The following is a 25181-nucleotide window of genomic DNA, read 5'->3' as shown; positions in this document are numbered from 1 at the left end:
CATCTGTATGTCTTTGGAGAAATGTCTATTAAGGTCTTCTGCCTATTTTTTGATTGGGTTGTTTGGTTTTTTTGGTTGTTATTGAGTTGTTTGAGCTGTTTATATATTTTGGAGATTAAGCCCTTGTCTATCACATCATTTTCAAATATTTTCTCCCATTCTGTAGGTTGTCTTTTCATTTTTTTTTTCATAGTTTCCTTGAAAAAGGAAAAGCTTGTAAGTTTGTAAGTGCAAAAGCTTGTAAGTTTGACTAGATCCCATTTGCTTATTTTTTGTTTTTATTTCTATTGCCTCGGGAGACTGACCTAAGAAAACACTGGTATGATTTATGTTAGAGAGTGTTTTGCTTCTGCTCTCTTGTAGGAGTTTTACCAGGTCTTGTCTTATGTTTGCCTTTAAGCCATTTTGAGTTTATTTTTGTGCATGGTGTGAGGGTGTGTTCTAACTTCATTGATTTACATGCAGTTGTCCAACTTTCCCAGTTGATCTGGGTGCTGTTACATGGGCATCCATTTTGTGACGATTCAGTAAGCTGCTCACTTACCATTTGTGCACTTTTCTGTATCAGATAAAAAGTACATTTAAAATTCATGCTTCATTTTAGCTTTCAGTTCTTAGGCTTTGTGTGCATTTGTGTGGGACTTGGTTCTCTGCTTCCCTAAGTGCTTTTTCCTGCTATAAGCATCTCTAGAGGGCCTATGGAATGGTGAGTAATTAGGAGGTAGCCTTTGGCATGCCTGGTTCTAATGAACCAGGTTCATTAGAACTCATGCCTGGTTCTACAACCTGGTTCTAATCCTTGGGCCGCCACTGGACATGCGTAGGGCCTTTGGAAAGTACTTTGCTCCTTACTGTGTCTCCATCTCCTCAACAGCAACTCAGACACTTCAGGACTCTGATTAGCATCGGTGAGTTAAATAAGACCATGTATGGGAATACTCAGTTCAGAATAAGCAGTGCTAACTTCTAGCTGTTGTTTTTATTTAGTCTCCCTAAAGGCTATTCTGTGCTTTATAATACACAACAGTCTTACCATTTGGCACCAGGCTAGACCTACAAGATGGAGAAGGCAACGTTAACCCACTCCAGTACTCTTGCCTGGAAAATCCCATGGATGGAGGAGCCTGGTGGGCTGCAGTCCATAGTGTTGCGAAGTTGGACACGACTGAGTGACTTCACTTTCACTTTTCACTTTCATGCATTGGAGAAGGAAGTGGCAACCCACTCCAGTGTTCTTGCCTGGAGAATCCCAGGGGCGGGGGAGCCTGGTGGGCTGCCGTCTATGGGGTCGCACAGAGTCGGACACGACTGAAGTGACTTAGCAGCAGCAGCAGCAGTAGACCTACAAGATAGACATGGATTTGGGCTTCCTGTTCTTAACATTCTCAGGTTTCATCCTCTCCATTATTCTTCTGTTCCAGGACTTCCTATTCATGATGGTTTCATGTCAAGAATTCCCAATCAAGGAAATCGAGAATTCCTATTTCAGGGCACTGTCTTCCATTCTTGGAGCTGTTGAGCTCTTTTGCTCCAGCTATTTTACCTTAAAAAGTTCTCTTTAATCCATTGCCTTCCCCTTCCCTCACTGATAGTTTCTTCTTCCTAAATACAAAAATTGCTGGGTGAGCTGCAAGACACTGTGGACAGACTTCTTTAATTGCTTTTTCTGGATACTTTTTGCTCAAATGAGTGATTCTTCTCAAGAATGTTAGGAACCTGGTCCAGCCATTGTTTGGTGAGAAGATGGTGGTTGCAGACGTTATGCAGAGAGATCATGAAAGGGTGTGGCGAGGGGATGGAGACCTTTTCTTTTTTCATTAATGAAATTTAACTATTCAGAAAACAATTCCCTGCCTTTATGCCTAAAGATTATTGTCCTTCATTAACCCCGATTGTTGAATCTTGTTTTGCAATGTGAATCTGAAAAGGATTTTTCAGTGACTTGTGGACACAGAAACAAACCAGAGAGCTTGATGAGAAATAAACCAAACTTTTCTGAAAAAGGATGTTATAATGATGTAGTTCAGATTTTGAAACTTTCTTGACCTCACATATCCCTCCATGCTCACTGCCCACCCACTTTTCTACTTATCTTCAGAGCAAAACATATTAATAGACAAATCAGTAAAGCCAGTGGTCTGCCTCTGTGTCCAGTCTCCTCACTTTCCCACCGCTTGTTCATAGATTTGCATGCCTCTGCATTCCTGGTCCTCTGCTGTGCTGGGCATCCTCCACAGGGGCACTCACAGCTTCTCCACGCAAATACACCACCCACATTTCTGTCTGTGCCTCACTTAGGAGCACAGTCTATGGAGTTGGCTATTATTTATCCACCCACCCCCACCACCTGCCCCTTGAAACAGTTCCTTCCCTTAGATTTTAGAAACCTACTTCATTGACCACTTCTTGACTCTTTCTTCCTCTTTCTAACCAAGAGCTTCAGGGCTCAATCCTCTTTCCTCTTCTCTACCTACCTCCTTTGCCCAAATATTCTCATTCAGTGCTTTTTAAGTACCTTTTGTATGCTTGGTTTTTCTTTTTTTTAATTTATTTTATTCAAGTATAGTTGATTTGCAGTGTAGTGTTACTTTCTGCTATGCAGCAGAATGATCCAGTTATATATATGTACATTCTTTTTTGTATTCTTTTCCATTATGGCTTATCACAGGATATTGAATAAAGTCCCCTGTGCTCTGTAGTAGGACCTTGTTGTTTTCCAAGTTGCCTTTAATCTCCTACCCTGGGCTCCCCTCTAGCTTCAGACTTGGATGCAATAGCCCATGTGAGATTTCCTTTTGCACTTGAGAGTTTCCATGAAGCATGTTTTGACTCCCTTCTCCTTCAACCATTCCCCCTCCAGAGTTCCTTGTCTCAACAAATGGCATCACTAGCATCCCCCCAGGCAAGTTCTGCAAAAGAAAAACAAACAAACCCAAACCAAACAAACAAAAAACCCTGGAATTATCATTGCTCTCTCCCTTTCTTTCTGTCCCACATCTAACTAACCTTTCTGTTCTGCCTCCTAAATAAATTTTGAATCCACACATTTCTCTCATCTATCAGCATGAGCTCAAGCCCGCATTATTTCTTGCCTAGTTTATGACAATAACTTCCTACTTCTTGTTGCTCATACACAATCTGTTCTCCATACAGTGGTCAAAGAGATCTGGTACTCATGTACTTGTCCCCAAAATTAGAACTCAAGGTGGTCAACTTCTCATTCACGCTCTTCTAGCCATTAAAAGAAAAACACCCATCATCAAGACTCGTAAGTCATTCAGGGTCTTACTGAGGACTACAGCCCAGGAGACAGCCACTCAGTGGCTCTGAGGAAACTGTTCCAAAGAGGCAGAGGTAGAAACCAGTTTATGTATGATTTTTGGTGAGAAAATATGTGCAATCAAGCATATGTCTTGGTAAAAGGTTACTGCTGATCACAAAGATCTGATATCTCAAGTGAATGATTTTTAGTGCTTTTCTGTGTATGGGAAGATGCAAAGATATGGGGTCTTTTAAGTTCTCCCTGAGATATGCCTCTGCCTGAGAGACCTGCTTGTCTAAAGCACAGAGGGCCTCACTCTATTACCATCTTAATTTCCTCCCAGGGTGCCCTGTGGGTCAGTGACTGCAGCTAGTTTTGGCTTAACCCTTGCAGAACTGGGTGGTGAGCCTTGCTCTGTGTTCTTCTCTGTTCATTCTGCCAGAGAGGGCTCTGACATGTTTCTTTTTTAGAGACAGACCATTTCATTATATAAACGTGAAGCAAAGAGTTGCTAATCAACCCTCTCTGAATCCTGAAATAGAAGGAGTAAGAAATACGGCCCATGTAAGTGTTCTGGATCCTTCTCCAGACATCCTGTTAGAAACTCTTGATTGTGTGTGGAGAAGTGTCCTTGCTGAAGTGAGAGGAAAAACTGGTGCCAGACAACAGCACTGTGCTTGTTTTCAAAAATCATTTTCGAAAATTTGCCTGCTCCCTGCTGCTCTTCTGATAGGGACCATGTATCATGATGATCAAAAAACCATCTTGTACACATGTCACTCTCGCCTTGCAAAATTAAATAATTCAAATATGGAGATGGCAGCAAATTACTTTCTTCATCCAAGATGCCATTTCTCTGATTTTTAAAAAATTGGATAAGAACATTAATATTTAATGCTTTTATTATTATGATATCAGGGTGTTTATGAGGAAGTAAATATTTTGAGTTATGAGGTACATAGAAATTCCATTTGATTGTCATTTGTTTCTTGATAAGACTTTTTTGAGTTCTTTATTTTATCAAAAGGAAAATTGAACAGCAGAACAGACTTTTTTTAAGATTCACACTCTAGTATTATCACTAAATTATGCCTTGAAAAAAATACTGTTGAAGATAATTACTAGGTACATGGTAAAGTATTTTTTTCTTGCCTCATTCAAAGAAGCCTTATTTGTGCAGTGTGCTCAGAAAAATTATATTCTCTCAATAAATGCTCACCTATGGAGTGTTTAATTCTTCAGTGATGTTTTAGGATGTGTGTCAAAGTTTCTATATCATTGCTTAGATTATTCCATCTCCTTCCTGAGAATATGATATAGTAGAGAATTAAAGCCAAACATAAACTTTTCTAAGCTTTGTTTCTCCTCTTTTCCCCCCCAGTTTTAATTATATAAGGTAATTGGGAAAGATATTGAACTTGGTCTTTTAATATGTGAAGTCAGATTGCAACAATGTATGGAATCTTGTTTCTTGAAAATCATTCCTTTGACCCTTCCATCCTCACTTCTGTTGCCATTATTTTTATATATAATGTGAATTTGAGTGTGTGTTTTAGAGAATCTGCTGTAGTTTTTTAAGTTCTCCAAAAAGGGAATCTATAGAAAGAAACCGATCTGAGGCTGTGTTGAGTTGTGCTTCGTGAGTGACTGTGTCGAATACTACTTGTGGGCTACTGATGCAATTTGTGTAAAATAATTCTCCAACTTTCTCAGCTTCTGATTTTAGAAGTTCAGACATAAATAACCATATTTCTGGGTTTGAATCAAAAACAGATATAAAAGTTACAAATTCCAGTTCATTTTGGAGCCTCTTAGTCATTGTTCTTGCTCAAGAACTTGGTCAGACATCCTGTAGCAGGTTCTGTCACGGCTCATTCAGCTCCATCTCACTTCCTGTCTGGCCTGACTTCTATCTCATTAGCTAAGTAGCATCTTCACTTACCAGACTCCCTCATATCTGGAGTTGCAGGTATGTGACCTAGGTTCTTGTCGCCCAGACTCATTGCATTTGGATGGCAAACTGAGGAGTTGTAGGCAGCAGCTGTGTAAGCTGTTGGGATCCACTGGCAAGCCCAGCAGCACTGGTTTCTTGCTCTTCCAGCGTTCATTTATGTGGACACTTGACTTCCAGTTTTGTACATGATCAGTCATGGCCACTGATGCAGGTGGTAACAGCAGCAGTGTTTCATGGCAGTAGCTGTGTGGTGTGTAAATTTATCCTCTGGCCACCTGGAGATTCTGAAAGCTTCTTAGTGTCTCTCAGTAATGCCTTTTAGCTTAGTATAGTGAATGGATTCTGTCTGAATCTAAGTGTTCTGGCATGGCCGTCGTAGCTGCTTTAAGAAAGTGTCGGCAGTCATGTCTCGGTTATTGGATGTTCTTTCCCTAAATACTGATTGTGGCTAGCTTTTCGTGTGGCTAGAATTGGTGCAGTATTTCAGAGTTGTATGTAATTAACATTGAAGAAAAGATAGCATTTTAAAATAAATACAGAGACTATGTTATTTTTCATTTATGGTCTTTTTTTATGAGATGTTGCTTTATTTTTTCCAGTCTAGATTATTGTAAGATATAGAGTATAGTTCCTTGTGCTGTACAGTAGGTCCTGTGGTTTACCTATTTTATATATAGCAGTGTGTATATGTTAATCCCCAATCCTAATTTATCGCTCCTCCCATCCCTGTTATCCCCTCACTATCCCCTTTGGTAATCATGTTTGTTTTCTAAGTCTATGAATCTGATTCTGTCTTGCAAGTACATTCATTTGTATCATTTTTTAGGTTCCTTATATAAGTAATATCATACGATATTTGTCTTTCTGTGACCTCACCGAGTATAATAATCTCTAGGTCCATCCATGTTGCTGCAAATGACATTATTTGTTCTTTTTTAGGCTGAGTAGTATTTCAGCTCTTCTTTATCCACTCATCTGTAGATGGACATTTAGGTTGCTTCCATGTCTTGGCTATTGTAAATAGGGCTGCTGTGACTATTATTGCCTGTATCTTTTCAGATTTGAGTTTTCTCTGGATATATGCCCAGGAGTGGGATTGCTGGATTATGTAGTAACTCCATTTTTAGTTTTTTAAGGAACCTCCATCCTGTTCTCTGTAGTGGCTGTACCAATTTACATTCCCACCAACAGTGTAGGAGAGTTCCTTTTTCTTCACACTTTCTCTAGCATTTACTACTTGTTGACTTTTTGATGATGGCCATTCTGATCTGTGTGAGATCAGAATACCTCATTGTAATTTGGGTTTGCATTTCTCTAGTAATTAGTGATGTTGAGCATCTTTTCACATTCCTGTTGCTCATCATTTATGGACTTTGATCATGACTGTACAGTTTATACCTGAAGTCACTTTAGCTGTGTCTGACTCTCTAAGACCCCGTGGACCCCTGCCAGGCCTCTCTGTCCATGGGATTTTCCAGGCAAGAATCCTGGAGTAGGTTGCCATGCCCTCCTCCAGGGGATCTTCCTGGCCCCGGGATCACACCCCTGTCTCATGTCTCCTGCATTGGGAGGCAGGTTCTCTACCACTAGTGCCACCTGGATAGCCCATAATCATACAGTTTACATAAAAGCCACTCTTAGGGGAAAAAATCAGTTTGTCAAGGTAAGAAGTAATCAAGAACTAAAATAGTCATTCAGAATTGCTGAACAGTATGAAATTGAAAGGAGACTGGTAGACTAGAGGCTTATATGAGTCAGTGGATCGCTATATCCCACCCTCCAGATTGCTGGTGTCCTACCTGGCATAAATTAGCATTTAAGAGAGGGAGGCAGCATTAGGATACAGTCAGAAATTAGGCATGGGGGGAAGTCATTGACATAATAAGGGGCACAGACTACTTACTTCTGTCTCTTCTTTCATCAACATTAGTTTACCTTGGTTTTATAGAATGTGCCTACTTTCTCAATTCATTTCTGTATGTCTCCATAATTTTTATCAAACACAGAATCACTGTTTCATATGAAAACTCTTGATGTCCAATCATTACTAAGCAAATGAAGTCAACAGGCCAGATTCCTCCAGCCATATTCCCATCACCACCCCTGGGAGCCCCACTGTGTCATCGGCAGGGCCAGCAGTTTGTCTCAAGCAGGTTCAGATAACAAATGTAAGCAGAAGAGGATTCAACAGGGTGTAAAGATCATTGGAAAGTTTTGGGGAACAGATTCAAGCTGAACTCCCAGGAACAGTTCCCAAGAAACCAGCTCAGCACTAGCTTACCAAGGGAGCCATTAACCTCTGCTGCAGGCAGAAAGCTGGCACCCAGGTTTGGACTCCGAGACCACACTGCCTCAGCCATGTGCCTTATCTGCGGTCCCGCCTACCATCTCCACCAAAGTTGGTACCGGGCACTGAGGCTGTACTACCACTCCTACCAAAATGCCTCAACAGCCAAACTTAGCACCAAAACTAGCTGAAGCCCCAGCAGTGTGGACTCAAGTCCTCAGTCAAGTTAAGGTATAGCAGTTTTTCAAACCAAGAGGCTTAGATGTACAGGAGTCTGGGAAATGTGGTTTCTAGCTCCACTCACATGCGGCACAGTCTGCAAGGGGGTTTGACTGGGGCCGCCACCATCTGCCGTCCATGTGACTCATTCCCAACACACAGATGCATCCCTCTCTTCTTTAGGCCTTTACTCTCTCTCTTTTGTCTAGTTGGAATGTGTTTCATATCCTTCTCTATGTAGTAAGCCCATCAAGGTCTAGCACACATGTCCTCTTGCTTTGCCATGTTTACCCTGATATCATTTCCTCCTGGCTTCCATTAGAGGTTATCCTCTGTTTTAAAATGTGTCTTATTACCATTTTCTTATATTGGTCTTCTATTCGGTAGAATTCCTTACAATCACCAAACTTACTGGCATCTCCAAAGCCAATAAAAGCCTAATTCCTGTCCTCAAGGAGAGAAAGTCCTAACAGAGGAGACAGATGAGCACAATGATGAAACGGATAAACCAAAAAGGAGTGGATTATCCACTCTTAGAGTAAAAGGGAGATGAAAGGATCAAGGAAGACTTTGTTTAAAAAAAAAATTCTTTTTTTCTTTGTGTCCTGGTGCCTAGAGTAATGCTTGGTATATGGTGTCTGTAATAAAGGAGACTGGGTAGGAAAGGAGTAAAGTGGTTTTTTAAAATGAACTTTTGTCTCTTGTTTAAAGCTCTCTGTCGATACTGATACTTTAACATTAGTTATTTTTTAATACCATAGAATAAAGCTAAATTCAAATCCTGAAAGGTGATGCTGTGAAAGTGCTGCAGTCAATATGCCAGCAAATCTGGAAAACTCAGCAGTGGCCACAGGACTGGAAAAGCTCAGTTTTCATTCCAATTCCAAAGAAAGGCAATGCCAAAGAATGCTCAAACTACTGCACAATTGCACTCATCTCACATGCTAAAGTAATGCTCAAAATTCTCCAAGCCAGGCTTCAGCAATACGTGAACCGTGAACTCCCTGATGTTCAAGCCGGTTTTCGAAAAGGCAGAGGAACGAGAGATCAAATTGCCAACATCCGCTGGATCATTGAAAAAGCAAGAGCCTTCCAGAAAAACATCTATTTCTGCTTTATTGATGATGCCAAAGCCTTTGACTGTGTGGATCACAGTAAGCTGTGAAAAATTCTGAAAGAGATGGGAATACCAGACCACATAACCTGCCTCTTGAGAAACCTGTATGCAGGTCAGGAAGCAACAGTTAGAACTGGACATGGAACAACAGACTGGTTCCAAATAGGAAAAGGAGTACATCAAGGCTGTATATTGTCACCCTGCTTATTTAACTTCTATGCAGAGTACATCATGAGAAACGCTGGACTGCAAGAAACACAAGCTGGAATCAAGATTGCTGGGAGAAATATCAAGAACCTCAGATATGCGGATGACACCACCCTTATGGCAGAAAGTGAAGAGGAGCTAAAAAGCCTCTTGATGAAAGTGAAAGAGGAGAGTGAAAAAGTTGGCTTAAAGCTCAACATTCAGAAAACGAAGATCCTGGCATCTGATCCCATCACTTCATGGGAAATAGATGGGGAAATAGTAGAGACAGTGTCAGACTTTATTTTTGGGAGCTCCAAAATCACTGCAGATGATTACTGCAGCCATGAAATTAAAAGATGCTTACTCATTGGAAGAAAAGTTATGACCAACCTAGAGAGTATATTCAAAAGCAGAGACACTACTTTGCCATCTAAGGTCTGTCTAGTCAAGGCTATGGTTTTTCCTGTGGTCATGTATGGATGTGAGAGTTGGACTGTGAAGAAGGCTGAGCGCTGAAGAATGGATGCTGTTGAAGTGTGGTGTTGGAGAAAACTCTTGAGAGTCCCTTGGACTGCAAGGAGATCCAGCCAGTCCATTCTAAAGATCAACCCTGGGATTTCTTTGGAAGGAATGATGCTAAAGCTGAAGCTCCAGTACTTTGGCCACCTCATGCGAAGAGTTGACTCATTGGAAAAGACTCTGATGCTGAGAGGGATTGGGGGCAGGAGGAGAAGGGGATGACCGAGGATAAGATGGCTGGATGGCATCACGGACTCGGTGGACGTGAGTCTGAGTGAACTCCGGGAGATGGTGATGGACAGGGAGGCCTGGCATGCTGCGATTCATGGGGTCGCAAAGAGTCGGACATGACTGAGCGACTGAACTGAACTGAACTGAAATTCTCTAGAGCTGAGTTTAAACTGTTTCTTTTCTTCTCGTAACTCATTCCTTTAATAAAATAATATTAATTGCATACCTACTGTGTATCAGATCTGGTGTCTGACATCTCAACCCTGCAGACCCACTGAGCCATGGCCTCTGTTTTACAGACTAGATCCTGTGTCTAGTGGGACATACAGTCACTAAACAAATAACTATGCAAAAGCAAAGTAGTGGTGTCATGGAAGAAGAGTACAGGTCTCCATGCGTGAATAACAGGGAGCTTTTTTCCTTCAACTCCTCTCCTTTTGTCTATCAGCTCCAGCAATCATTTGGTTGCCAGTATACCCTGGTGGCTCAGACAATAAAGAATCTTCCTGCAATGTAGAAGAGCCAGGTTCATTCCCCTGGTTGGGAAGATCCCCTGGAGAAGGAAATGGCTACCCACTCCAGTCTTCTTGCCTGGAGAACTCCATGGACAGGGGAGCCTGGTGGGCTATAGTCCATGGAGCCACAAATAGTCTGACACAACTGAGCGACTAAGTGCACAGGCATACACACACACACACACACACACTTGAAGAAGATAAATTCCAATTTCAACACACTGGGAAGCATTTCAAAAAATGACTTGTATAAATGAGGTGAAAATGACCATTATCTGTTTGGAAATTTTTGTTTAGTATTTATTTACAAGCTACCTTTAAAGGGAAATTTTCTGAGTTAGGCGATTATCGCCCTGTAGACAAATGCTTTTAAAATTCTCCAGGCTCTTTCCTTCCCTCACCTGTTTGGTAAAGATGAGTGATTACCACCCCTCCCCCGCCCCTTTTTAAATGTGCCCATGGATGTTCCCTTGTGGCTCAGCGGGTAAAGAATCCACCTGCAACGTGGGAGACCTGGGTTTGATCCCTGCATTGGGAAGATCCCCTGGAGAAGGGAAAGGCTACCTGCTCCAGTATTCTAGCCTGGAGAATTCCATGGACTGTATAGTCCATGGGGGTCGCAAAGAGTCGGACACGACAGAGCGACTTTCACTTGGGCTTCCCTGGCAGCTCATTTGGTAAAGAATATACCTGCAATGCAGGAGACCCCGGTTCCACTCCTGGGTCGGGAAGATCCACTGGAGAAGGGATAGGCCACCCACTCCAGTATTCTTGGGCTTCCCTTGTGGCTCAGCTGGTAAAGAATCTGCCTGCAATGCGGGAGACCTGTGTTTGATCCCTGGGTTGGGAATATCCCCTGGAGAAGGGAAAGGCAATCCACTTCAGTATTCTGGCTTAGAGAATTCCATGGACTGTATAGTCCATGGGGGTCGCAAAGAGTCGGACACGACTAAGTGACTTTCACTTTCACTTCACTTCACTTCACATGAATGTTATGTGTTTTCACATTGTATCAAGTTCCCAAGCATCTGGCTTTGCCTGGCATCAAGGTTGGCCCTGGGCAAAGAGATCTGTGTGGATTTTGTCCCAGCCTCCTAGGACCTTACAAAAATGGCAGAGCGGGTTCTTGCCATGTGTAGCATACACAGAAAGTGAAAGTTGCTCAGCCGTGTCCAGTTCTTTGTGACTCCAAGGACTATACAGTCCATGGAATTCTCCAGGCCAGAATACTGGAGTGGGTAGCCATTCCCATCTCCAGGGGATCTTCCCAACTCAGGGATTGGACCCAGGTCTCCTGTAGGTGGACCCTTTACCAGCTGAGCCACAAGGGAAGCCCAGCATACAAAGAACATTAAGTTAAACAACTTAAACCATTTGAATTAACCAAAGAGTCAGACATGACTGAGCGACTGATCTGATCTGATCTGAAGAATGGATAACTGGTGCTAGAGCATGAATAGATGGAGAGTAAGTACATTTACTTAGGAAAGCGAGAAGGAATTTATTTGTTGTGGGGAATGGAGGCATCATTAGAGAATGCCCTTGTAGACAGGGGAATTAGTTCATCCTTCTTTGATCACCATGGGAATCTTCCGAACCCGGCTACACAGAACTGAGGAGAATTTGCAGGTTACGGCTGAAAGCAGCCCTCTGCCCCAAGACTACCAACCGAATCCCTTTGCCACTGCGATGTTTTTAGGACATTCTACACATTTTAGCACTCTGAATGAAGCATTCACGTTGCCATTCAACATGTTTAGTTTGGGGTGCATTCTAAGTCAAATTATACAAGAAGCTATTTGTGGCATGCAGCAGCTGCAGAAAGAAGAGGCCATTTGGCGGGGAGGGGAGTGTTGATGTTAAACAATTTGAGTGAAGCTAGAAAGTTCAGAATATAGAGTTATCCTTGTTGATGGGTGGCTGTGATTGTATTGACAAGAGGTAGGGGGAGGCTACTGAGCGAAGAAGTGAATTTTAATCCTATTTCAACATGGAGTGTCCTACTAAAACTAGCTCTCCGGAGATGCTCCGGGGCTTAATTGATAATGAATATAATATATTGTCTGGAGTCTGTGGTTGGTTCCACTATTCCTGGGTGCAATCGGTACTTCTCAGAAAGCAGTTATAATAAAATAATTAAATTCAAGTCAAGGTGAAGGTGATTGTACATGAACATCAAGGCAAGTATTGGAAAGTACAGTTATTTCAGGACCACCCTCGATAGCCTAAATGTATACTTAATTAAATGCAATTCGCTAATGAGATTTGATTGTGGCAGCTTCATTTGAACTTGTTTTATCATTGAATGATATGTGTGGGCTGCCCTTCATATGAGAGAGAGATATTTCAGGATGAAGTGATAAAAATCGACCAAGCTGAGTCTTCAGAGAACTGATGTGTAACTTGAGAGAGATTTGACTATTTGGATTTTAAGAACTTAATTGTTTTATTTTCTCCCCAAATAATTCTGGTTGAGGAAAACAGTGATTGCTCATGTGTTCATTACCAAATTCCTATAATGACTTTATCTTTTTTCTTTAGTGAAAAAAGCATGCAACGTGAGCTCACATGCACACACACACGAAGCGGTAGACCAAATTATGAAATATCCCTACCTGTCTTTATGTTTTCAAGCTTCATATTTTTGGCTGCATATTAAAAATACTGTTAGGCATATAAGATTGTTCACCTTAATCCTTTCTAATATTATACTTGCTAAGATACAAAAAATTTCATTTTTTTTTCTGCTTTCTATTTCAAACTGTCATGATGCTGATGCAAAGGAGCTAATAAACATATCAATTTTTTACAAAACCAGTAGGCAGCTATTACCTAGTAGTTGCATTACTTTTTTGATTATCATTGATTTTTCTCAGATTCTTTGTGGGCCTAATATGTAGGCACAGCAGTCACCTCCCTTCCGTTCCAGCTGTCTGCAATTTTATGCTCTTCAAGCACCACTGAATGCCCACAAGCATGGAAACACTTCCACAGTGTCAGTTCAGAAGTCTACATCATGAAATCCTTGCTTTGGAAATACTAGGTTATTAGAATCTAGAGATACTGAACATTTATCTCCGTACAATAATCATTGTTTTTATTCTTGCCTCTTGCTGTCATTTGTTGTTTACTTATTTAACTTTTGGACTTCTCTGGTGGCTTGGATGGTAAATAATCTGACTTGCAATGCAGGAGACCCAGGTTCAATCCCTGGGCTGGGAAGATCCCCTGGAGAAGGACATGGCAACCCACTCCAGTAATCTTGCCTAGAGAATTCCATGGACAGAGTAGCCTGGTGGGCTACAGTCCATGGGATTGTTAAGAGGCAGACACTACTGAGCAGCTAACGTATATTTAACATTTATCACTGAATTGAAAAGAAAAATCAGTGGCAACATATGAAAAATTGAGTTTACAGAAAGGTTTTATTCATGTCAAAAGTCTGTGACTGCCTGACTTCAGTAAACATTGGGTAGTCTCTAGACCAAGCCTGAATGTCCTTTTATGCCAGGCTGACTTTCCTTTGCTCCTGCTGGGGTACCTCTAGCATGATTATAAAATCTTTGTAGCTCTTATGGTTAATGGGGTGCTGTGGTTTCTCCGAAGAATTCTGCTACTGTTTATTCAGTGGTTTAGGGCAATGTAATTTTTTAAAAAATAAAACCTAACATGAATCAGATAAATATTATCCTTACTTGAATCAACTTTTACCATTACTGGAAAACCAGATACAGTTGGAGACATTTAACTATAAGTATTGCTGTCAATTCATCACCAAACCAAAGCAGTCTGTCTTAATTTGTCTGATTATCATTTTGCATGTGAACCAGCTGGCCTCTTAACAAAAGTAGTTGATCACACCAGCTTATTAATTGTAGCCTTCATCTTAACCATATGTGAAACAACATAAGAAATCACAGGAAATAGAAGAAAAGCTAAACAGTTCATAGGATTGTCCCACTGCTTGCAAAATAATAAGCTCAAGTAATTCTTTTCTCTAACTCTTCATACTTTATCGATGATTACTTGGAAAGAACTTAGGCAGTGAAGAATCTGATTTTCCCTTGTTCGTTTAAATAACGTATTTTTTGTATTCACAGACAGTATGGCTCAAATTGTCTTCTCTCCAAATGGAAAACACTCCTTTGGGTTCCTTTATTATAAAATTTTATCTTTTGCTTGTAAACTGATGTGGACCTCTTTTTTTCTTAGTTCCAGTTATTCACATGTCATGTAGCTTCTCTCTTGATTCAGAAATGCCCTCTCTGACATAGGAGTGCTTCCTTAATCTGGGCATGGCTGTAGATACTAGGGAGTTTAGGAATATTCACAAATCTTCTTGGAGGCATGAGATCAACTTCATTTAAACTGAGGCTCAGAAAGGGCATGGAGATTATGGAGTATGGTCTTTGGTGGAAGAATATGAGAGCTTTCTTTTGAGACGTGACCTTGAAAGGGGGTGTGTTAAACCAGAGCCCTTTTCCCCAAGCTTTTCTGTTGAGAGACAGTAGGAGAAATCCTTTGCTCTTCCAGTGTCTCAGTGAGTGGACAGCGTCCCCCTGTAGGTGGCAATCTTCGACTTGATTTTGTCAGTTTTCCCCTGCTAGTCCTGATTAGGAAGTATCCTTTGCTCTCAGTTTTTTTTCTAGGTAGAAAATTCTCAAATGTAGATTCTTTGTAGGTTTTATAACACTACCAATCAAGCAGTTCCTTAATATCATCCAATTTAAAAAATACGAGAGAGCCCAAACTATAAAGCACCTTAGCTAATCACATGACTCTCATATTTCCAAGATCATCACACTATATGTTGGCTTTTCATTCTACGATGAAGTTTATTTTTTTCTTCCTTGAAGATTTAGGAGAAAATTTGTGTTGATTTTTCTTTTCAAATTTAAAAGATTATTTCCCTGTAAATTATTTTTGTTATAAAAGCATTTAACTATGTTAAATTTTAATAACCCAGAAAATATATCTTTTTTAATTAAACTTTTTATTTTGTGTAGGACTATAGCCAGTTAGCAACACTATGATAGTTTCGGGTGGACAGCAAAGGAACTGACCATACATATACATGTAGCCATTCTTCCCCAAACTCCCATCCAGGGAGTTATATCCACATAACATATGGAGCAAAGTTCCCTGTGCTATACAGTAGGTCCTTGTCAGAAAATACATCTTAATTTCCAAGTGATTGAAAATTACTAAGATGTGCTAGCCCCTTTATATACATTCAGAAAATATGTTTCAAATGACTATATTGGGGAAGGTAAAGTGTTAACTTTATAGTTGAACTAGTTGTTATATCACTCTACTCATATAATTTCCCTCCTAAAATGAGCTTTTGTATACTTGATACAGGCTGAGTAAAATGAATTCGATGAATCAGGACACTCAGGTGAATGGATTAGGACTAAAAAGCATGTGGCACATAATTGGCCTAAGTATAAAGGCTTATAGTTCATGAAATTATTCGTTCTCTTTCTGCATGTCAAACATAGTTCACTTTGGAGGAAACTATCCTTCAAGTCAAATGACACAATTTTTGCAACAGGAAAGCAGTTATGGAATGCTTCTTAAGGATGGTTAATGCTTGAATTATAACTTAAAAAATGAATTGTTGTTGTTTAGTCACTAAGGCATGTCCAACTCTCTTGTGACCCCGTGAACTATAGCCTGCCAGGCTCCTCTGTCCATGGGATTTCCCAGGCAAGAATACTGGAGTGGGTTGCCATTTCCTTCTCCAGAGTATCTTACCCACCCAGGGATCGAACCCATGTCTCCTGTATTGGCAGGTGGATTCTTTACTTCTGAACCACCAGCGAAGCCCTAAGGAATGAATGGGAGCTTGCCAAGTGGATAAGTCAGGAATCTGGCATCCCCATGGAAGAATTACAAAAGCATGGAGGGAGAAATGAGTCTGGATGGTCGGTACCCTGCCCCATCAACCCTCTTCAGTGCAGGCAGCAATATGGGGTGTATAACATCTGGAGCACAAGATGGAGAATCCACTCAGCTGCTGGGTAGCTCTGTGATCAGGTCACTTATTTTATAAAATAAATGGAGTGGATTGGATGTTCTTTAGGGCTCTTTTCAACTATAACTTTCTAGTTGCCTGTGACATCTCCCCTTTCCAGTTTGCCCTTGCTGTATCCCTACACATCTGTGTTTCCAATCTCGGGGCCCATTCCCTTCACAAAGCTCTCCCCTGTCTGCCCCACTTTGTGCCCATCATCTCAGGACAGCCTCTGGATTGTCTCATTCCCTGCATTAGAGAGATGCATCCTCCCATCCCCTCAGGCAGGGTTGAACTTTGAATGCTCAGTCAGCAGGGCTCCCTTTGTGTTTTAGACTTTTGATGGGGGTTTCTTTTTTCCATTGCATGCTTTCTGTCTGCCTCGCCTTTCATTTGTTCCACATTTGTCACATGAACATTGTGACATGACTAAACTAGTCACAGTGATAGCAGACGTTCCAAAATTGACTGAGCAGATGGTACCAGTGGTTTTAGATTAAATTATTAACTAGGATCCATAGCTGAAGCCTTTAGCTTCAACACGTGCAGAGAAAAGGGTATTTCCTAGCATTAGAATGAACTGACAAAGTGGATGCCAGATCAAGTTCCTTCTAAAGAATTGATACATTGTCATCTCTCAAGGTTTCCCTTTCTACTCCCAGCCACTCCCCCAACCAGATATTGATGAGAAGAGAGATATCCATTTGTCTTGTTTTCCGTGTGCCATATGATTCTTCATTAAAGATTAATTCAGAAGCAGAAGAAAGAAAAGACTGTTGTACCAATGTGGTTCTAGAATATTGGTGATTTTTAATGCTTCTTTTTTGTATGTGAAATAACATGATTCATGGAACAGTTAAAAAACTCTTTATAAGCATCATGCCGTCAGACACATATCAGTATTTTCATTCCAGGCCAGCATCTCTACGATGTGTTTGCGCGTGTGTGCGTGTGTATGTGTGTAACAGTATTCAAATGTTAAATGTGTAAGATTACTCCCAGTGCATATGCAGATTTCTCTCTTTGTCTAAAAGGGTTTTGTTTATATCTGGTTTATTCAAAAACTAGCATCTGGATCATACATCTGGTTGTGATGTTCCTCAAAGCTCTTTAAATCTGGCACATTCTCTTTATTGTCCTTATTTAATTAATTTATTGCAGAGAGGCCAGACCAGGTAAACAGTCAGCATTTTAGTCTGAGTGACGTTTTCGTTTTTCCCTCTAGCTCTAGCATTTCCTGTAAACTGGAAAAATGTAACTTGTCAACAACAATGTTTAACTTGAATTCACCGTGGGTGATGTTTATACTTGGTGTTTCATCACACTGGGACCCACGTAACATCGTTGTCCCAGGAGGGCCTGCTGAATTAAGGAGATGGCAGGCTGACGTGTGTGTTGTGCAGTCGCTCTAACAGACCTCGTGTTTGGCATCTCTCCTGTAATGGCATATAAAACTGGCAAGTAAATCAAAGAAGCTGTGCATGTTTAAAATCTAGAATACAGAGATGAAGAGTAGTAACTTGTAAGAAAAATGCCTGATAGGAAAACTAAGAAATAGTAAACAACTGACCAACCCATCTTTCAGTTTTTAATCAATTAAATGCCAAACAGCAAGAGCCTATAGTCAGTTCAATTTGTTTTGAATAATATAAAGTATAGTTCTCTGTCTGTTGTATGAAATACTTAAGGCTATCTTTTAATATCATAAATTACAATTGTATTAACAAATGAATTTAACTGTACATTTTTTAAAAGTCCCTTAACTGTCAAATTTCATCTACCTGAAATTCAGCTTTATCTGGGCATGCTGTATTTTATTTGACAGCCCTGTTTTTAAATTTACTCTTATTTATATATTTACTGATTGTGTTCGTTCATCTGCCTGTGTTATTAATTTGCTTTGCAACTTCTAATGATTGTTATTTTCATAGATAAGAAATATAGACTGTATATAATTGCTCTCAATGTGAAAGTATTTATAAAAACATGAAACATAAATCTCGCTTCCAAAAGTTGAAATATGGGAAACTTTGTTCCTTAATAAACAGAGGCCAGGCCTAAGTTTTCTGTAAGTCTATTACGAAAGGATTATTACGAATGCTTATTAAGGAGATTATGTTACTAGTTTATTTTTATAAATTTCTCAAATCTCTTACTACTAAATGTGTACATTTTATCCTACAGGCCTATGGGCTTATATTGGATGCTCTTCTGCTGTGATGATTTCCAATCTCATGAGTCTGAAAAGCAGAAGAATGAATGGGTGTGTCTGTGGATTTAAACACTGTATGTTAAGGATTTTAACCATGCATAAAGATAATCAGTACACTTAAATTAACTTAGTCACGTACGGTCTTCTATTTCAGATGTTTGATTTTAAAAAAAGAGTGTGAAACACATCAACAGTCATTAAAAACACCATTTATAGATAAGGCTGGCCTGAGATATTTTCTATTTTCAAGAGCTAAAATTTTTCTGAGACATGCTTACATTATCATTTAAAATACGGAGCTTTGACCAGAACTCCATTACATCTGAGTTTTATTTTCCTTCCCTCCCCTCCCTACTTAGAAGACCATGGTGATCTTTATTGATTATACAGTCCACTTTCAATTGATCCAGGACTCATTTTGTTTAATTCAAAATGTGCGTATATATTATGTGACATAATCATGCCTTGTTTCTGCTTATAACTCCTGTGTTTATTATTTGAAAATGTTCCCTTTTACTAAATACTTTTAAGCAAAGTTTGTGAAAGTTCTGGGTTCAAAATAAACACTTTTAATGCTCTAACTTCATTTAATGCACTGAAGAGGGCCTGAAGCTTTGTGTAAATGGGGAGGTGGATGGGAGAGGGGAAGGGCTCCATGGGGATAGAGGCCTTATCCATGAGTCCTTAGACAGCTCTGCTCTTAAGCTTTTAGGTTTACATGTGCAATCTTTGGTCCTTAATAAAAAGAATAAGGGTATATTTTAAGGTTTGTTACAAGTGAAAGCATAAATGGTAACAGGGTCATTAATTAATAACTAAGGTCTAATTTTAAAAATTTTGTATGTTAAGTATGTAATGGTTCCTGAAACATAATACACGCTATTAAAGATGGGCCGCTAAGACCAAGGGTGTTGTAGAAAAACAGCCTTCCATGAGGACTGGTTCTGACCTCCTCACCGTGGTGTGATTTGCTGGACTGGGTCCCCACTGCCTTCTCTCCCTGCCTCCAGTCAAGCCCTCTCAGGCTCACTCTTCACCTCCACCTGTGATGTCTTTTCAATTTCACACTGGCCATACAACTTCCTCTCTTAAACTCCTTCAGTGACTCCTTAGGCCACCCTCTGAATTCCACCCTCTTAGGACAAGCAAGGCCCCTCAGGGTCAGGCCCCTGCCTCTCTCTCCACCTCCTTCGCCACTCTTCTCCACATTAATTTCCCCTAAACTTACACCGAGGCCTTTGCAGGTCTCCTTGTGTCCCAGGACTGGGCTTTTCCAACAGGTCCCCTCTTCACCTCTGTTTCCTAACAGTTGTTTGTCTTCTAAATGAGGTCATGAGGAGGCATAGCCAGAAAGTGGTTGCTACGGCTGATGTCAAAGGGCATACTGCCTGTGTTTTTTCTGGAAGTTTTATGGTTTCTTACGTTCAGGTCTTTGATCCATTTTAAGTTGGTTTTTGCGTGTGATGAGAGATAGCGGTCTAGTTTTGTTCTTGTCATGTGGCTCTCTAGTTTTCCAAATACCATTAAATGCCCATCAGCAGATGACTGGATAAAGATCACACACACACAAGATGGAATACTACTCAGCCATACAAAAAGATGAAATCTTACCATTGGTGACAACATGGATGAACTTTGAGGGTATCATGCTATGTGAAATAAGTCAGATGGAGAAAAACAATTACCATATAATTTAATTTCAGTCATATGTGGAATCTAAATAAATAGACCAAATAAATACACAGATTCAGAGACCAGAGTAGTGGTGACCAGAAGGGATGGGAGTTAGGGAGGGCAATATGGATAAAGGAGGTTGACTGTATGGTGATGGAAACTAAACTTTTGGTGGTGAGTGGTCTGAAGTTTTGACAGAAGTTTAAATATAATATTGTACACATAAAATGTATGTAATGCTTTGTAGCATTTAATTGCTTAGTTGCTCAGTCTTGTCTGCCTCTTTGCAACCCTTTGGACTATAGCCTGCCAGGCTCCTCTGTCCATGGGATGCTCCAGGCAAGAATACTGGAGTGGGTTGCCATTTCCTTCCCCAGAGGATCTTCCTGACTGAAGGACTGAACCTGCGCCTCCTATGTCTCCTACATTGCAGGTGGATTCTTTACCTGCTGAGCCATTGGGGAAACCCAGGAAATGGCTGCCAGAAACTAAAAATATGTTTGAATTTGCTTGAATTCTTCAAAACTGTGACATTGTTTCCTGACCTAAAGCTTCAGATCACAACATAGGGGCTTAAAGCTAAATGCAAACACAAAAAACCAGTTTATTAAAAAAATTTTTTTAAATAAATGAGCTGCATGCCCTTTGTCATCCTTTCAGTTAACAGCATTGTCTTATCTCTCTTCCTGTACTTATTCGTGGTTTTATTATTTTTATCTGTTTGGGTGTGCCGTCCTCACTGGACTATGACCTTCCTAAGAAAGTCAGTGCCCATGTTGGATTCACATTTAACCCGGATGCCGAACACAAGGCAGCTAATAAGTACTCAAAGTGAACTTGCTGACTGGTGGAACATAAGTGCACATTTAAAATTAAAATGTTTAGAATATGTATTACTTTTAAAAATATTCCTCTATCTCTTTGCTGGTATGTTATACACCTGCTCCTGGGAAGTAATAGAATAACTGTAGAAATGATCAGATGACTCCCTAGAAGAAAAAATTTTAATGTTGGTTAAAAGTAAGATTTCATTTCAGTGAAAGATTAAGCAGAATTGTTGGAATTTTAGAAATAAGGATGGGAATTTTTATGTAATAGTGGTGGTAAAGAATTTCAAAAATCTGGACTAGGATAATCTGCCAGGATTATTCAAGTGATATTAGAGTATATTTTTGTTTGTCATATTTGACAGCATTTTTAGAGCATAATGCATTACTCTTAAATATTTTTATTTTTGGTCTCAATGTATCTTTTATATAAGATACATTAACTTGAATACATGAGCTAAAGATTTTTGGTCTAAATATTTTTATAAGTTATGGACTCTAATAAAGACTTTTGTGTAAGATATATTAACTTGAACATACTAACTAAAGATATCTTTAACCCAGGTCTCCCTCATTGCAGGCATATTCTTTACCATCTGTATTACCAGGGAAGCTCAAGAATACTGGAGTGGGTAGGCTATTGCTTCTCTAGGGGATCTTCTCAACCCAGGAGTTGAACTGGGGTTTCCTGCATTGCAGGTGGATTCTTTACCAGCTGAGCTACCAGGGAAGCCATTGGCTTCTCTGTTGCAAAACTTAGTATGTGCTAATTAGAGATGGATCAAGACACACACAGTCTCATCTTAGCTCCAACAGCATTAGCATCTAGATCTCCGTTCTCTCATTTTAAGTGGTGTTTAAATATAACTGTCTGGTTCATTGAAAAATTGACTGTCATCCCTAATAGATATCAAAAAGTTCTTGATAAGCAGCAGATTTAAGGAAACCGGCTTAAATTAGGCATTCAGCTTGAGATAAGGTAAGATTTGAGTAGAGGGTGGTTAAGATGGAGCTGGAGGGCAGACCAGTGAAAGACAGCAGATGGAGGCGAAGACTGAGGGGGCTGTTTAAAGGCAGTGGCTTCATCCAGAAGTCAGCCTCTCAGAGAATAAATATCTTCTGCTTTCGGGCATGTAGTAGTCTTTGGCACACGATTCCATGCTGCAGTTGTGTGCAGCCTGAGAGCAGAGTGTACAGTAGATGAAGGCATGGGCATAGTTGTGCCGTCACAGCTTTACTGTCAGACATTGAAATTTGAGTCTTATATATTTGAGTCTTATTTCACATGTCATGAGATATTATTTTTTAATTTTTAAAAACCATTTATAAAGGGGCCAGCTGGCTTTGACCCAAGAGCCATAATTTGCTGACTCCTACTTCACACCAGCAAAATCATTAAGGTTTCAAGGGGGAATAAGTAAATAGCGTGAAAGTGAATTCACACAGGCATGTCCAACTCTTTGCGACCCCATGGACTATAGCCTACTAGGCTCCTCCATCCATGGGATTCTCCAGGCAAGAACACTGTAGTGGGTTGCCATTTACTTCTACCAGGGGATCTTCCCGACCCAGGGATCGAACCAGGGTCTCCCGCATTGCAGGCAGACGCTTTACCCTCTGAGCCACCAATAGCATAGGGCAGAAATTTAACACCTGGCTCTTGGAAGCTTGTTAAGAGTTTGTCAGAACCCAGAGAAGGAGCAGTCAGATGTAGGAAAGGAAATAGTGGTCTGCAGTGTCGATGAAAAACAGCTCCACAACTGGGTCACTAGTAGTATATGATTAAAAAGGTAACGAAAGATGAGAGAGAAGACTGTTGGTACTGGTTAGAAGTTCATGGTGACCATGGAGAATTTTTTTTAAATGATGGGCGATAGAATTTTAGACAGCAGGAAAGATAATGTGTGCATCAAACCTGGAATTGATAGGTTTAGAGCAATCATTGGGGCTTCCCTTGTAGCTCAGCTGGTAGAGAATTCACCTGAAATGCAGGAGACCCTGCTTTGATTCCTGGGTTGGGAAGATCCCCTGGAGAAGGGATAGGCTACCCACTCCAATATTCTTGGACTTTCCTGGTGGCTCAGACAGTCAAGAATCTGCCTGCAATGTTTGAGACCTGGGTTCATTGCCTGGATTGGGAAGATCCCCTGGAGGCAGTCATGGCAACCTACTCCAGTATTCTTGCCTGGAGAAGCCCCATGGACAGAGGAGCCTGGTGGGCTGCAATCCATGGGGTCACAAAGAGTTGGATATGACTGAGCAGCTAAGCACAGCACAGCACACACAGATTGTAAAGTAAGAAATGAGAAAACCACTGGGGAAATCTTTATAATTAAAAAGCTCTTTCCAAACCCCTCTTAATATTTAACACAATAAATACCATAGTGTATGTGTTTCCTTCTGGAAGCTCTGGACTTAGGCAGTTAAGAGGCAGTGAAGAATAATGCCGAGAGGACGGTGTGCCCTGGGATGCTGGGGTGCATGCTAAGTTGTTGCTTCAGTCGTTTCTGACTCTTTGTAACCCTATGGACTATGGCCCACCAGGCTTTTCTGTCTATGGGATTTTCCAGGCAAAAATACCAAAGTGGGTTGCTATTTCCTTCACCAGGGGATCTTCCCGATCCAGGGATAGAACCCATGTCTCCTACGTCTCCTGCATTGGCAGGTGGGTTCGTTGCTACTGGTGCCACGTGAGATGCTGGGGTGGAAGCCTGCTTTTTAACCCCCAGACTTGCCACTGATCGCTGTGTAACCAGTGGCATTATCTTTACACGATTGTGGTCACTAGATATCAGGTTTTATTAATGAGAAAGGAGATTTCTCCATGTGTGACTCTTACCAAAGGTCATTTCTTAGAGCACTTCTCTGACTAGTCCTGGTGGGTTAGAGATGTTTCACTACCAATAGCTTCTCTCCTCCGTCTTTAAAATGAGAGCCAGTTGGATTCACTGCACAGATTCTTGTTCTGTTGCTATTGCCTCCTTCAAGTTTTTACTCAAGTCTCACCTTTCCAATGAGCTCTACCCTGACTCTATTTAATATTACAACCTGGCCACCACCCTCCTCCTCTCAAGCCCCTTTTATCCTATGCAACTTTTTCTTTTGTCCATTCCACTCACCGCATTCTAACATACCATATAATTGTGCTTTATGGTCAAATAATGTAAGCTCCAAGAGGGATCTCAAATGAATGGCACTTCGTACGTGCTCAGTATTTGTCTTTGAATGAGTAAGTCAGTGTTCCAATGCCACTGTTGCGTACGTGAAAGGCCATGTGCTGTTTGTAGTTGGAAGTCCAGGTGGGTATGTTCAACCTCAGAAATTCGTGGACTGTGGATAGTAGTGTTTCTGGTTAGAACCCACTACTGCCTGTTTTGAGTATAGTGAGCTAAGAGGCAGCTCTTGCTTATAAATGTGTTATCCTAAGGGGAACTTTGCACACTTTTCAAGCAGTTATATAATTTAACTTATTCTCGCAGTCTTTTCTCATTTGTCATCTGGCCATGGAATTACTTTTAAAAAAAGCAGTGTATATGTGAAAGAACACAAGTTGGAAATCTGTGATAATATGTATGGTGGTAGGATAATATGTGTGTTTTGGGTTTTGTTTGCTTCAATTTTGTTGTTTAAAAAATAAGATTGTGTGTGTGTTGGGGGGGATGATTTGAGGAGGAATCATTCCAAAGTTTTCCCTAGAGGGAGCCCCTTATATAAATTTTATTCTTTGACTAAAAGCTTTTGTTATAAACTAAATGTTTTGAATTAGTGGGTTATTACATTTTTCCATTCAGTTGTAAGTCTGGCCCAAAGCTATGAAATAAAGAGGTTGTCTAACATGTTTCAAAAAACTGTTTTGCCATGAAGTGAAGTTGGGGAGAGCTGTGAGGTGCATTCTTTTCCTTTGTCCCCTTTCATAATATTGTTTGATTTGTATTCTTTTCCTTTTTACTCCTGTCTCTTTACCCCGAAGTGTATTTTTCTAGTGCCCGCTTGTACCACATTTCTGATTCTTCTCTTTATATTTACCCAGTTCTCTGTGGCCAATTGCACACGAGAAAAGAACTGCAGCTTACTTAGTACAGTACATTCAGGTTGAAGAGACAAACTCAGATAATTTTTGTTAGAGATTATTCCTCTTCTCTCCCATTGGGGAGGTGTT

General features: G+C 40.5%; 1 protein-coding gene across 2 annotated transcripts in view; it reads left to right on the top strand.

The window, feature by feature from the left end:
• Positions 1-25181, top strand: part of NHSL1 (NHS like 1) — a 197398-nt gene that overhangs the window by 101089 nt on the left and 71128 nt on the right. The gene's annotated exons all lie outside the window — the stretch shown is intronic.

This window comes from Ovis aries, chromosome 8, assembly GCF_016772045.2.
Source record: "Ovis aries strain OAR_USU_Benz2616 breed Rambouillet chromosome 8, ARS-UI_Ramb_v3.0, whole genome shotgun sequence".
NCBI lineage: Eukaryota > Metazoa > Chordata > Mammalia > Artiodactyla > Bovidae > Ovis > Ovis aries.
This window is presented reverse-complemented; position numbering and strand designations above follow the sequence as displayed.